This window comes from Gossypium raimondii, chromosome 2, assembly GCF_025698545.1.
Source record: "Gossypium raimondii isolate GPD5lz chromosome 2, ASM2569854v1, whole genome shotgun sequence".
NCBI lineage: Eukaryota > Viridiplantae > Streptophyta > Magnoliopsida > Malvales > Malvaceae > Gossypium > Gossypium raimondii.
The window spans coordinates 44067512-44083313 of record NC_068566.1 but is presented as its reverse complement, the minus strand read 5'-3'; positions in this window follow the sequence as shown (position 1 = coordinate 44083313).

Below are 15802 nucleotides of genomic sequence, written 5' to 3'. Positions count from 1 at the left end.
AAATAAAAAAACTAATTGAAAATTTATTAAAAGGCGGAGGGGCTAAAAATGCAATTTACCCCTCCGCTAAAAAACACGCGGATCCTAGGCCGGGTCGGGTCGGAGTCGGGTCGGCCTCCCCAAAACGATGCCGTTTTAGGCATCTGGGGGCTCTCCAAAACGGCACCGTTTTGGTACCTTATATAAGCCCCCAACATCTCAAAAAAAAAATCATTTTCAAAACCAAAATAAAAAAAAAAACAAAAACAAAAAATCCTTCAAAAAGAGCTCTCCCCTTTCCCAGTCGTCCGGCCTAAGTCCGCGTCGGCGTCATCATCATCGCCGCTCCGCCACCGGCCAAGCAAGGCCTGTCAGTATCGGTGGTCAGAGAGCCAAAAATTTCAGATCTGAACCTTCTAAAGCCTTTAAACTCAAATCTAACCCCGAAATTGCCAAAATATTGATGGAGAGGGCCCAAATCTCGAGAAAACCTTTTGGTTTTCGGCCGTCAATCCTCGGTGACAACTTCCTCGGCCGTCCACGGCGGTTCTGACTCAAACAAAGGTATTTCCTTTCCTTTTTATATCTATATTTTTCATTTATAAAAATAAAAAAATAAAAATGAAAAAAATATAACAATAATAAAAAATATGATGAACATCCACCTTTTCGATCGATTTGCCCTTTGTATTTGAACTCAGTTTTTTTTTTATTGTGAAAGTAGTTTTTCTTTCTCTTTGATGCTGTAAAAATGTTTTTTTTTTATTGATTTCCAATCCCCTGTTTCCGTCTTAACAATGGCTTTATATAGCCATAATATACATAAGAAATATGAAAATAAAATCCTATTTACATTGATTTGATTCTCAATCTCTTGATTTCTTTTCATATACTGTTTTGCTTTCTTTCCTTGTTGTGCAGGTGAAGATCGGGGCTGATTTGGAGGCTTGCGGCGCTGTGGAAACCCTAGGGTTTCTGTCTGTTTCGAGCAGTGTTCGGTTTGGGCCACTGAATTTGGGCCACTATTTTAAATTGGTTTTGGGCTTTGTGGCCCGTTTGTAATTTTGTTGCAATTGGACTAGTATTTATTTGGGGCCCTTTTATTTTTATACCGGGCAAAATCTGTTATTACACACCTTGTTTATGGCAACATATGTGTATCCAAATTGTCCATGTCCCAACAATTTCCCAATCGTGTAAGGCTTATCAAAATCCTTATGGTACCTCTGAAATCCGTACGCTTGCCCCACGGGATGATCCCACTTTGCTTCCTTGTACTTGGTTTCTGCTTGTTTCTCAGAGGCTGAGAACACCTCACCTGTTTTTCCGCATTGGTCGCTGTTGTTGCGGCAGAGGGTTGTTGTTCTTTGCGGTGCTGGGCGGTGGTGTTGCTGCTTAAACCACCACCACCGACTTTGGTGATGGAGAGACGAGTCCCCATGATTTATGGCAGAAGGGATCAGTTTTAGAGACAAAATTCAAGACAAAACGGAGTCTTTAGCTTTTCTTTTTTTTCGAATTTTATGATTTTTAAATTTTTTTACATAATTATAATTTTAAAAGTATTTTTATAATATCAAAATAAATACATAGTGTTCAGAATTTTTAAAGATTTTTATACTTATTAGAATTTTATAAGTTTTATTAGAATTATAATTAAAAATTTATAAAGGACCAAATTGAATGTTTTAACTATAATTTAAGGGTCAAATTAGATAGTAACCATTGAGATAACCCACCACAGTTATTTTCCCCTGTAACAGCCGTTATCAGAGGAGTGACCAAAATATTATAACTCATTAACATTAATGATAAAAATGTAATTTTTCATAGTTTGGTAGCAAAAAAAAAACAAAAGAATTTTAATCAAAGTTTAGTGATTATTTTTGTAACTTACCCCCCCAAAAAAAAGGCAAACTTCACCCAAGGTTACTAAACTATACTAAATTTACGTTTTCTGCACTCAACTTCAAAAGTTGTAAAATGGTCATTAAATTATTCAAAAGTTTTTATTTAAGTCACTAGGTTGTTAAGATTTTTCGTAAAAAAAGTTCGGTTAGTGATCTTCAAGCAATGATTCGACGATTGACACAGTGGATCAATATGCATCAATGAGTAGAAGAACATCAATGAGTCCATAGTAAATTTGGATATTCTTTTTGATGAAATTTGTTGGGGTTATCAGGGGCTTTGAATCTATGCTCACCACATCAAGCGGCGAGAATGTTACCCGTAGGTTAGCTAAAGTGGTAGCATTCTTATTTACAAATGCCTTGTACATAAGAACATGGGTTTGAGTGGCACGGTTTGCCTGGCCCCTACCACATTGACTTGAGATGAACATACTTATGGTGTATCTTTGTTTTTGGAGTTCATTTTTCTGATACTACAAGTCAATGGTATTCTATTGTTTGGATGGATTGCCTTTGCAGCTTTCATCTCATTGTTTTGTTTTGTGATCTCCTTGACTCTATAATTGTTGATATCGGTGTCCGAGTGTTACCGGACAGCTAATTTGGCCCTGAATTGTAACTGAGGTTCCCAGCATAAGCCCAAGCAAGGGTAGCTGATCCTATAAAAAGTGTAAGATACATTTAGACACACTAACCCTTGAGTAGCCAGTGAGATATTTGAATCCATGAACTGTGGGAGATCATTAGGGAAAATGCATGGGAAAGGTGATTTACCATCCCCCAAGTATCCTGTGCTGTATGCACCTTCTGGTCTTATGATCCATGATGCCATACTTCATAGTTGATCAAGGTCCTTGTATATTCTGCTTTAGGGTAGAAAAGGCTCGTTTCGAGGATACCGGCAGCTTCGTAAATTCTACTAGCAGTCTAGCACAACCCAGTTACCAAATGAAAACATCTGGTTTGCAGGTGAGGGATTGCTCAAATGGCACACTCATGAGGAGCCATGAAATAAACTTGAGCAAAGGTTGTTAACATGCCATAAGACTTCAGTATATGTCTAACCTTCATAATGCACCTCCTTAAATTAAACTTCAAGCTTTTTGCATATCTGTTTCAGAAATTTGGGAATACTTGAACATTGTTTAGGTGAACTTGGCCACTAATTAGGGATTTTTTTAAAAAGGTAAGGAAGAAGAGAGGGGAGATAGCAGAAAAATATAGTCCATTGCCAGCTTAGCTTATGACAATCGCATATGATGGGACTATGAGACCCACCTATATAATTGTAAATGGTGAATTTCAAATTTAAATACTCAAGACCTTAAGCTTTTATTTTTACCAACTGAATCGAGACCTTATTAACAATTAAATTAAAATTATATTGAAAATTCTAATTGAATTATATTAGACTCCATAAAGAATAAGTATTTAGTTTGAGTTTTATATTTTTTTGGTAATAAAATAATGAAAATATCAGATTAAATTGTGGTATGCAAACGATTGCATCCGAAGAACTCCACATCCTGCAGGTGGGGCAGGGAAGGTTCGAAGAACGTCTCCATACGAATGGGCTGATTTTACCATGAAGTCAGCTACTGTATTCGCTTCACGACAAACATGTTTGAATTTATCAGTCCACTCTCGTCGGCAAAGCTCAGCAATCTGTCTAAACATGCCCTCTTCGGTCCCTCCACTCGACAGCGGCTGTTTTACAATTCCCTCATTGTCACTTTCGACTATTATCTTGTTATAATCCAAACACCAAGCTGAGTTTTCTCATCTCGCAGGACTCATTACATTAATGTTTTATTTAAAATAAATTAATTATCATTATCAAGAAGATTTTAATAGAAAATAAGTTAATTTTATACATAAACTAGTCTGTTTTCCATGCATGCTTGATTGTATGTATTAATTAAAATATAATTTATTTTTAATTGGCTAAAATTTTCTTTTAGTCCATTTATTTTATGGAAGTTTTGGATTTAGTCCCTATACTTTAATTTGATCATTTTAGTCCCTGTATTTTTCAAAATTTAAAATTTTAGTCCTCACCAAATGATAGTTGTTAAATTCATTAAGTAAGTTATGCTATTTCTAAAATTTGATGCGTCCAACATATTATCATATGTGTAATGCCATGTTAGCTTGTCATTTCCACATATTACTTAGTAAAAAAATAGTTAATGAATTAGCAAAATAGTTAATGAAATAACAATTGTCATTTGCGTCAAGATTGAAATTTCAAAACTCGCAACTCAGAATGATCAAATTGAAAAATATGGACTAAAACTACAACTGTACGTATGGTACAGGACTAGTAATTGAATCTAAACAAAAAATTTAACTGTTATTGTTTGGTCAAGGCTAAAATTTCAAAATTTAAAAAGTACAGGGACCAATTTTGACCAATTTGAGAAGTATAATGACTAAAACTGATTAAATTAAAGTATAGTGACTAATTCCACAACTTCTATAAAGTACAGCATAACACCCCTTACCCGAATTGAACCTATATCTCAAGTAAGGAATATCACATTTGAACACAATGACCACTTAACTTGAACATTTATTTAAACACTTCATTTTAAAATATATGAGTTTATTTAAAGTTATTAAAGTCATTTCTAGGCTTCCTTTAAAGTTTGGTTAAAATAAGGGCCATTTCGAGTCAAAATAAGGTAAACAGGGTGATCAATGTCACGACATTGGAAAATAGGTGTCATGACACTGAGGGTAGAATACTCCAATGTCATGATACTAACTTTTGGTGTTGTGACACTGAGGGCAAAATACTTCAATGTCACGACACTAACTTGTGGTGTTGTGACACCTTAGATAGATTGCCCAAAACATGGCTTAAATACCTAAAACTATGTCAAAACTATCTCCCATTTTTATACTATTTTGCATGGTAATATTACGAGGTGAGCTGAATTTTGTATATCGAGTTGAATTGATACGATTTTGATTGGTTAGAGATATAGAGAATTAAATTGAAAAGAATTAAAAATATTGAATCTTGATGAAAAGGTGAATTTGAATTTGAATTGGTCTTGATATTGTATATATAATGATGATTGGTTGATAAATCAAAAGTGATGATGATGTATAAATTGGACTATATTCGAAATTGGATAATTTGTTACCTTATTAACTGTTCGAGTAGAGTCGGATATAATTGACATGCCATAGAATAGGTAGACTACGTGTTGATGAGGCACTAGGTGCCAATTCACTTTTGATTCAACCTCTTTTGATCTAGTCTTCTTTTTTTTTTTTTTTGCTACATTGTTTGTCTCAAATGCCTAATTAAAGCTTAAAAAGAAACTCAAAATTAAAAAAAAATTATAAATCCCAAAAAATGGTTGGGTTGACTACACCAACTCCGCCCACCTTACTCTTTGCTACAGAGATTTGTCATTTTAGTCACTCAACTTTTCAAAATTAAATATTTTAATCACTCATCTGTTAATACCTAATAGAAGTCTAACGCGAGTTATGTTTTATTGGCCTAATAACAGATGAGTGATTAAAATATTTAATTTTGAAAGGTTGAGTGACTAAAATAAAAATAAAAATAAAAATAATTAGATAACCAAAATTGACCAAATTAAATAATTGAATAACTATTCCTATACTATACCCAATAATATAAATATCACTTTTGATTAAAAAAGCTTAAAGTAGGATGAGAAACCAAGTATAGTTCATAAGCCATTTCATCTTAAAATTACATTTATTAACTTGAAAACTGCATTCTTATATTAAAAAATAGTTTAGTTTAATATTAAGTTTAATAATTCTGTAACTAACTCAATTTTTTTTTCCAAAATTCACTTAATAAATAAAGTTTCGAGGTTTAGTATATTTTTTGTTCAAACTTTTTTTTAATTTATTATAAATTTTTATCATATTTGTTTTTTTTTAATACAATGTCTCTATAGTCACTCTTCAACCCTTAAATAAGAAGATAATGTGCTTTAGCGCATTTAAACCACATCCTCTTACACTAGCAACAATATCGACATAAAAGAAATATAAGTTAAGGGCCGGGGGAATTTGAATTTATTTTAATTGTGGGATCTAAGGCCAGAACCCACACTCCTAAATGGATTGAAAATGCTAGCACTTGAGATACGTAAATCTTGAAAATGTTGAATCTAATTTGAATTCAATTCTTGTGTATATGAAATACATAATAGTTGGTCCTAATTAATTAATGCTTGAGATCATCTTTTAAAGCCATTGTAGAGTCGAAACCGCACCAATGAAGAATCAATGCATGGTGGAAATTGATGACCATGAATAGTGCTACGTATGGATTCAGGATTTTACTTTAAGGGATTAAATTTTTAAATTCGAACGACATTTATTTTAAGGTAAAAAAGGTGTAAATTTTTTTCAGATATTTTTTTATCAAACAAATTAATTTAATATTTTTTAAAAGCATGAACAATTTAACTGTCAAAAATTTAAAAAAAAGATACTATATAAAATTAAATATTTATTTCTAATATGCAAAAAAGAATAACTAATACTATACTAAAAAAATCATAAATATCATTATAATTCCAAAAAATTTTAAAAAAAACTTGGCCTTAATCTTATTTCTCAATACTAGGCATCTTAAATTGCACACTCTGCTTTCTCATAAGATAGAACTCGTAAATGATAGAATCAGTTAAAAATTCTCGAGCTATCTCCTTTTTATGTATGCCACCAAGTAAGTTGAAAGAAAATCATCCTCCATTATATTGCAAAGCCTTGTCTTCACATTTTCATGGTTGCAAATGCTAATGCGGTTGTTGCAGTAGACACTGAAAGAGTTAGCACAAGAAAAATAATATATTAAACAACAACGTATTAGGAAAAAGAAAAAAATAATTCAAATAAATAAATAACATAATTTATATAAAAACATTTACCGAATGATCTTTTGCGTAAGGAGCCAGAGGAAGATAACTTATATTTTTTTTACTCTTGGCATCAAAACTCCTTTATTTTTTTTATCAACAGTGTCGGCATCTTACTAGAGGAAGATAATTCCTTAACAAGATATATAAATCAAAATACAAGAAAGTCAACAACCTAATATGTATGAGTATGGGTCAAATCAATTAATTCTGAAATTTGACTTTAAAGTCTATATTAGGCCTCTAGGTTTAGTTTTTCAAGGCTCATCATGCATTAATATTTAATTATTGTTATAAAGTTATATAATTAAAAATTGAACAATACTTTGTTAATATAAAATATAATCTTATGATTTAAGGAGGCTAATTATATGAAATACAATTTGACCAAAGGGTGAATATTATATAATATAGATATCAAATCTAGAATACATGATAATTTATATATAATTAAAAATTCTAAAAATTCTAACGGGCGACCTCCTCCACTAGATACATCCCTGGATTCGACCCATAATTTCTAATATCTCAAAATTTTACCAGATTTATCTTAAAATGTTGAAATCACTTTTAGGACTCTCGACATCATTGTATAAATTATCACCAATCTTCACTAATTTATATATAAAAATTGTTACGGAAAACATAAACCATTCCATTTATAGGTTTTTCCATTAAAGATCATAAAAACCTTAAAATAATCTTCTTTTGTTTGTTTGTTTTCTTTCCTTTTTTTTATTCATAGATAAGGAAATGAACATGGTCCAGGTGGTACAGTGAAAACCCACGCCACTCTTTCCCATATCTACAATTGAATGTGATGTAATTCCACGATGAAGATTGTTTAGCAAATTGGAGAAAGAAAAAGAACATCTAGATGCTATGATTGTACCACAAGGGCACTTAGCCCATATATATTATCTGGTTTTGTTAACTGAATGAGATAAACATGGTTGCGTATCCATCTTGTCTTTTGTTTTTTTGTTGCCTAAGAAATGATGTCCTTAGGGACCATTAATCATGTCCACCAATCCATCCAAGATTCAGATCATGTATGGTATCCTTTCAGCTATAGTGGGTTACCATTTTTCTTTCATTTTCTTTACTTCCTTGTACATAGCTAGATTCATGCTTTGGCATCTTCCCTGGTTAGAGTAGCTAGGTACATTCCCTATATGGATTCATTCACATGTAAAATTAGAGTAGTTTTGTCTAATTAATATTTTAATAATTTAACCGTTAAATTTAGTAAGATGTTTGTATTTATCATACATATAAATTTTTTATTTGATCCGATATCTATATCATGTCAATCTAAAATATTGTCTATATTAATATTTATATTTAACGGTTAAAAGTTTTTTATACAAAACAAATACCCAAAAGTTTTTAATTTACTCCAAACTTAACATACATGATTTATATGAATGAAGCATGAAATATGGCAGTTGGATTGTTAAAATATTAATTGTATACAAAGTTATTATTATGTAAAATCATTTTAGTTTTACACCGGTGTAAGTGGATCTCTCCCACATCCTCCTGCATTGACAACAACACACATAATGATCGAACTAAAACTCAATCCTCAACTTAAATCTGATATCTTAAAACTAAAATTCAAATCATATTTTAATCAAACTAAATAGTTTTATTTAATTTATTTTTTGAATTTAATATTTCTATCCAAATATAAAGATTGATTCAACCTTATTCTCCTCAGAAAGTAACTTTTTTTATGTGATATACAATGAATTTAGAGTTAAAATCTGGAGATTGTTTACAAGTGCAGGACCCATTTTATATGCTTCTCCAAAGTAGCCATCAAAGGAAAACACAAGCAGACAGATTGTTCACTTACTTTGTGGAGGGTTAAATGATGAGTCGAGTAGGAGCTTAAGGCCTGAGGGGACCCATTAATATTTTCCTCTTAAATTTGTCCTTTTGGGTGGATAGTTCTCAAACGTGTGCACTCTGCAATTGGTGTAGGTGTCTTTTCCCATCAATAATGGGGGGTTTGATGATTATTATGATTAAGGAAGAAAAAAGAGGAGGATGTGTTGTTGCAAGTGTAAGTGATCACATCAGGTCAGATTAGTTCACTTTCTGAAAATAAAAAGAGGATGGTAGTGACAATGTGTGTTTTGTGATGACTGATACATCATATGATTGTATTTGATGATCATCAGAAATGATAATTCATTTTATATAGTTTTAATTGCATAAAAATTATTTTAAAATAATTAAGTCTTAAACAATATTACTATTAAATTAATTAAATCAACAAGGAGTAGGTATATTGTACTCTTTGGGAAAGAACACATGTTTAAATTTTGAAAACGATATTATTACGAGGATAATTACAAACCTCGAACTTGAATCATAAAATAAATATAAAAGATAAAAAATACTAAATTAATTAGAAAGTTTAATAATTAGTTTAATATTAAATGTCAGTTCAAATATTTAAAATATTTAAGTCAAATTATAAACACATGTGTACTTATTATCTAGGCAATTTTGATTTGACATTTTCTAAATTGTATAAGCACTGTCTTTTTAATTCCCCAATCTATGCATGTCGTAGGTGCACAAATATCTATAATTTGACCTAAGTAGGTAGACAAAAGGACTTAAATGATATATTACTTATACTTCCACAATTTAATTTAGAATGTTTTGAAATGTAAGGGCCAATTTAAAATTTAGGGCAATCTATCTAGTTAGTCATCTAACTTTTAAGACATTTTCATTTCGGTCACCCAAAATGAAATTCTTTTAATTTTGTCACCTAACTTTTAATATGTTTTCATTTTAGTCACCCAAGTGTTAAATCTCTAACAATGATTAACTATACATGCCAGATGATGTTTACACTTTCATTTTGGTCACCTAAAAAAAATCTTGTTTTAAGCATTGATCGAGGTAAAAAAGTAAGGATTAAAATAAAAAAAACGATAGAAACTAAAATAATGGATTAAAAAATTGTCAAGTTGTACTTGTTTGCCCTTGCTGAAAGTTCTAATTTTTTTCAATAATGAAAATTTAAATTTAAAACATAAAAATCAATCAAATAAATTATTACAAAATTTTATTCATTGATAGTGCCACCAATTTATTGCTATAATATTAAAATTAGTTAAATTAATTAAATTAGTCTCCTTCTAAATTTTTATTTTTATTTTATGTTTCAAATTAAATCAACTCAAATAACTTATCTTTAATAATTGTCTCTGAAACACAATTTCTTTTGATTATATTATCTTGAATCTTCTATGCTAAGCTAAAAGCATTTTTTTTTTGCAATTAATTAAATTAATTAATTTTATCTTCTATGCCAAACAAAACACATAATGTTTTTCGTCACTTCTTTACCCAAACGAAGAACAAGAAATTAGTTTAATTAATTGCAAAGGTTTTTTTTCTTTTAGCTTAGCATGTAAGATTCAAGATTATATAATCAAAGGAAATTTAAATTTCGTAAGAAATTATTAAATATGAGTTATTTGAATTGATTTCATTAAGGATAATTTAGAAACATAAAATAAAAATTTAAATTTAGAAGATTAAATAAATTAATTTCAATATTATAGTAACAAACCATTTTTTCACTTTAATCCATTATGTTTTTTTTACCCCAATCAATGCTTAAAAAAAGTTTTTTTGGGTAACCAAAATGAGAGTAACCTAGAATTTGGCTGACCAAAATGAAAGTGTCAACATAATGTGGGGCGTACAGTTAACTGCCGTTAGAGATTTAACGTTTGGGTAACTAAAATGAAAGCACCATAAAAATTGAATGACGAAATTACAAGGATTTCATCTTGGGTGACCAAAATGAAAGCGTCCTAAAAATAGGATGACCAACTAAATAATTTATCATAAAATTTAAATAATAGTTTGACGACTAAAGTTAAACCCCGTTGATTCATATTTGCAGAACAAGATCATGGCTTCCACTTTCCAATTCTAAGTGCTATTTCATGAAAGTTTTCACCACAAAAAATAAACAAAGGACATCAAGGATGAGTGATATATCTTTTCTTCCTTCCTTTTTTAAAGATAAATGAAGAGATAATGATTAGATGAGTGATATTTTCTTTCTTCAATTTCTTAATTATTTTAGACCATATTTTAGTATTTATAAACAATTATAAAAGAAAAATACATTGGCATGATAGCTATAGATCCTCTATTTTATTGTTGTTGTTTTCTTTTCTTTTGATTTGTGGGTGGGTTGGATAGGAAGAAAAGAAAAAGAAAAGAAGGGAGAAATTGAAATGAGAAGGAAAGGAAATGAAAAAGAGAGGAAAAGAAAAGAAAAATAGAAAAGTTTCGTTTTTTTAATTTTTTAAAGGATTTGATTTAAGGATGGATTGAATGTCAACGTCCAACTTATTTGAGAAAAGAAAATTATTTGTTTTAAATAATATATTTTAAATATTGGTCTACATGATAACTCAAAGATGAATTTAAAATTAATATATAATACAAAATAATCTTGTATGTCAATGACATTCTATTTATTAAGAATGATGTAGATGATATGTCATTGATTAAGTTGTCATTTATTTTATAGTTTGTCACAATATTCATACATTGGTAAATTTGTGGAAAAATTTGCAATGCAAGTTGCTAAGAAAGGTACATAAAGATTTATACTATGATGAGAACTTTCTTTAAGAGATTGTCATGAGACAATGGAAGAAACAATATTCATACATTCGTAAAGTTGTGGAAAAATTTGCAATGTAAGTTGCTAAGAAAGGTACATAATGTTTTATAATATGATGAGAACTTTCTTTAGGAGATGTCATAAGACAATGGAAGAATGAAAGTGTATGAATAAGGTTATGAGAAATCTTATATATCTGATGCTTTGCGAACAACCATATATATATATATATATATATATATATATTATTCAATGGAATCTAGAATTGATTTTGTAACACCCAGATCCCAATAAACACGAATTTAAGAATGAATAAGGGACTAAAATGAAATACACCATAAGATGGCGGCCTATATTGGAAGAAGTGGGAAAGTTAGAAACCGAATTGGACATGGTTGAGATCCAATTCTGGTTTGGTTAGATCTTAGTGGGAGACATAATGATTAGCGATGGACGGTTCTCATAAGGGTAGTGATAACGTGGGAAGGGCTATAAATAGCTGGGAAACGATTTCACAGGATTGATTTCCTTCCTAAATCTATTTCAATTTCTCTCGTTATTCATCTTCTTAAGCAGCTCGAAGAAGGAGTAGCCATAAAGGGTTCTGTATGGAGCAGACTTCATAAGGATAGAACTGAAAAAGTAGAGAAACCAACAAACTAGTAAGATTCTTAACCCTCCTGGGTACGTAAAAGTTAAGAAAATAAAGCTATGAATCTTTAGAACCGTCTTAAGGGTTCTACATGCTTATTAAAGTATAAGCTTTTAAAATGAAATGCAAGTTTAACTAGTAAGTTTTTGGTTGCAAGCTACCGCCTGGAGAATAGAAGCTTTGGTGCTCGAGAAAAGGAATAAGCTATGGAAACAAAAAGGATTCAGGTGAGTTCCAGACTCCAAACCTGTTGTTAGGTTTAATGTTGTCTAGGTATGTCATAATGCATAAACATGAAATATGATGATATGAACATACATTGCATTATTGTTGTTAAACCTTAAGGGGATAGATAAAGTTAGGATGTGAATGGGGAGAGAACCCATTAGTTATCGCCTCGGGTGAAACTCTGGGCCTTACAGAGAGAACATTAAATGTTCGAGCATCAAGGTTAGGTGGTGTTAAAGAGGTAATGGGAGGAGGATTCAGGAAATGAAATAATGGAATGATATTTACCGTAAGGGAGGTATCGACTGGTCCTTTAGGGCAACACCGTGACGATGGTATATAGCGTAAGACCATAGATGAAAGACACTATGGTAGTCTAGTATGAGGTACGTAGTGAAAGACCATGGATGAAAGATGCCATGGCGGTATGGTACACGGTAAAGGTATATAGCGTAAGACCATAGGTGAAATATGTCATGGTAATAAGGTATAAGGTAGAAGGTGTAAGGTATACAATATAAGACCATAGATGAAAGACGCTATGACAGCCAGGTATGTTGAGTAAGACCATAGATGAAAGACTCCATGATATCATAAGATAGTACATCATGATGGCGGATAGGTGTAAGAGTGGATGAAAGACTCGATGGCATCCACAAAGATAAAGTCTACCGAGACAGTAAATACAAAACAGAGTAAGTCCGTTGGGATAGTAAACACAAGGTAAGTCCGCTGGGACAGTAAACAAGGGCAAGTTTGTTGGGACGAGAGAAATGAGGTGAGAAGAGTGTAAGACTCTAGCTAGGCTACAGCATCCCATAGAGTCTGTAAGGACACAGATGCTGAAAGACAACCCAAATCTTAGGTGTAGTGTATAGGCTTGAGCGGCCAGTGCGAGAAACCCCATTGGTGGGGAGAAGAGTAAAAGAAAGCGTAAGTATGGCAAGTAGACTTTGAAGAATTCACCAAAAGTGATAAAAGCCAATAAGCTAGGGGCAATGACCTAACAAGAATTAAAGAAAGGTTGGTCATGCAAAAATTGGCCTTGTTACGAGAATGAAGGAAAGGAAATTATCCAAGGATAAAAAAAAAGATTCGCCATCAAGAGCCACCAAGAAAGGTGCAAAGGAGGAATATGAGGAGCGTGAATGCCCTCGTAAGAAAGAAAGTCTGGTGCGAGAACACCGCCACAATGATAGTTGTAAGAAGGAAACGAGCAAGTAAGATGGCAAACTCGCATATTTGCATGGATGATGAGAACTGCTTTGCCAGAATGGCAAGGCATGCTAAAGGTCAACACCATACAGGAATGTCAACAACACCATACGGGAATGTCAACAAGTCCTTTGGGACTAAGGTATGGGAAGAGGAAGTCAGCCAAGAATTGGCTCGATCATGGAAGTCCACCAAGGAAGGTATGATTTAGTGACCCTTAAGCGGGATGACGAGAGATGCGCTACCACCAAGTTATGAGACAGTAGATAGATGTACAACCAAATAAGATAAAGGATGATGAATACCCTAAGTGTAGGTGTATAAAAGAAAGGAAAGACAAGAAGTAAGGATAGAACTCGTGGATATGGCGAGGTGTTTGGATTGCGAACCAGAGGAAAGTCCAATCGGGGAAAGGACTCACGGCGAGCCGAATAGTTCAAAAGATTGGGTGGAGTCCTCAACCCTAATGTAGAACGTTCGTGTTGAACGAACAAGCAATATTTATGTTTATTTTACATATGTTACTCTCATATGATAGAGTTAAATTATGATGCACTGAATTAAGTCACTAAGTTCATTCGAACTTACAAAGTTGATTGATGTTTACAAGACTGAAAAAGATAAGGATTGTCAAAGATAAGGATTTCGAGGAGGGACTAGGCCAGATAGAGGAGAGATCGAGGATCGCAGACTGTTAAAGTCATGCACATAGGAAATGGGTATCATTGGAGCCTTCGCCCCAAGCAAAATCATGGTGTTACCAAACAACCTCCTTAGAGCCTGGTTTTTGAAATCATGGTCCCATTGTAAACAAATAGATCATTCAAAGATAAAGGTTGAGGGACAAAACATTTAGTGGCTGAGGCCTCAATTGTACGAATTTATATTATAATTATTATTTTTAGATTATTTTACATTATTCTATTTAAAGTAGTTAGGTTAGCAAAAAATAAGTATAGGTCCATTGTGACGCTCCATGCCCGGATCCGGTGAATGGGTCGGGTGTGGGGTCTTACAATTATAATGGTATCCAAGTATAAATTTAGCCGGTCCTCTGACCTAGAAGATTGGAAAGAAGTACCCTATGTGCATTGAGATAGAACTGGCTAAGTCCCTCAATTCTTCAGTATTGTTAAGAGAAGATGTGCAGTATGTGAATGCATGTGCCTAGACTGGCGAATTAAAAGGTAAGTACCAGTAACTGAATAAAGAAAATATACGTAGAAAAGTATAATTGAGTGAATACGGTGATATAAATTCCATTAAATGCATGTTAAACGAAAAACACAGAAACTATACATTAGGGAGTGCCAGTATATAAATGTGGAAAAGGAAAAGTAAGTTACAAAACAGTTGAGAAGATCTAATTGGTTGAAAGTAAGGATTGAAGTTATGTAAGAATTTGAAGCCAATCTTGTAGGATTCTACAAAGGTCAACTTCAGTTGGACTTTTGGAGATGTTCCATCCATATTTCTGAATGATGCTTGTGCTTAAATCGTAGAGCTTCAAGTAATTTTCAAAAAAAAATTTGAATCACATAATTTCGTGGCTTGTAACCTAAGATATAGTCGTTTTCATAAAGTAGTGCAGTTCTCTATGGAAAGTTTGAGATTAATCACTGAGTTTCACAAGTGTGATTTCCACTAGAATTTTTTAAGACCTTCTAACCACCTTTTGGAGTAATTCTTATTCCCAAGTAATATATCTTTAAGCCATCTTCACAATGGTTTTTGAGATATAGTCATTACTATTAAAAAAAAAAAGTGCAATTCCCTACAGTCATTTTGAGTTTAAATCACAAATCAACTTCTCCAACTTACAAATGTGGATCAAAACACATCTAGATACTAGATTATTGATTATCTATTATTCTTAGCTATCCAATTTGATCCTGAGCATATTAAAAATTTAAAATTCTATCATTAGTTTGACCATCATCTTTATATTCTTCTACCATAGTTTTTTGTGATACAAGTTTAGTGTCATGGGAAATTACAATGGCTTTTATATATGCTTGGGTTAGACCTTAAAAAATGTAAAATTTCTGTAAATTCTCTTTAAGATACCACTTTGAATCAAACTTCTTTCTATTTGTATTTCTACAAAATTCTCTTCTTTTCTAGTTCTACTAATTTTTCTTTAATGAAATCAAATAAGAATCGTAATGCTTAGAATGAGAAATCCATTGAAATTGTGACAATGTTTTGTTTAAAAAAAACA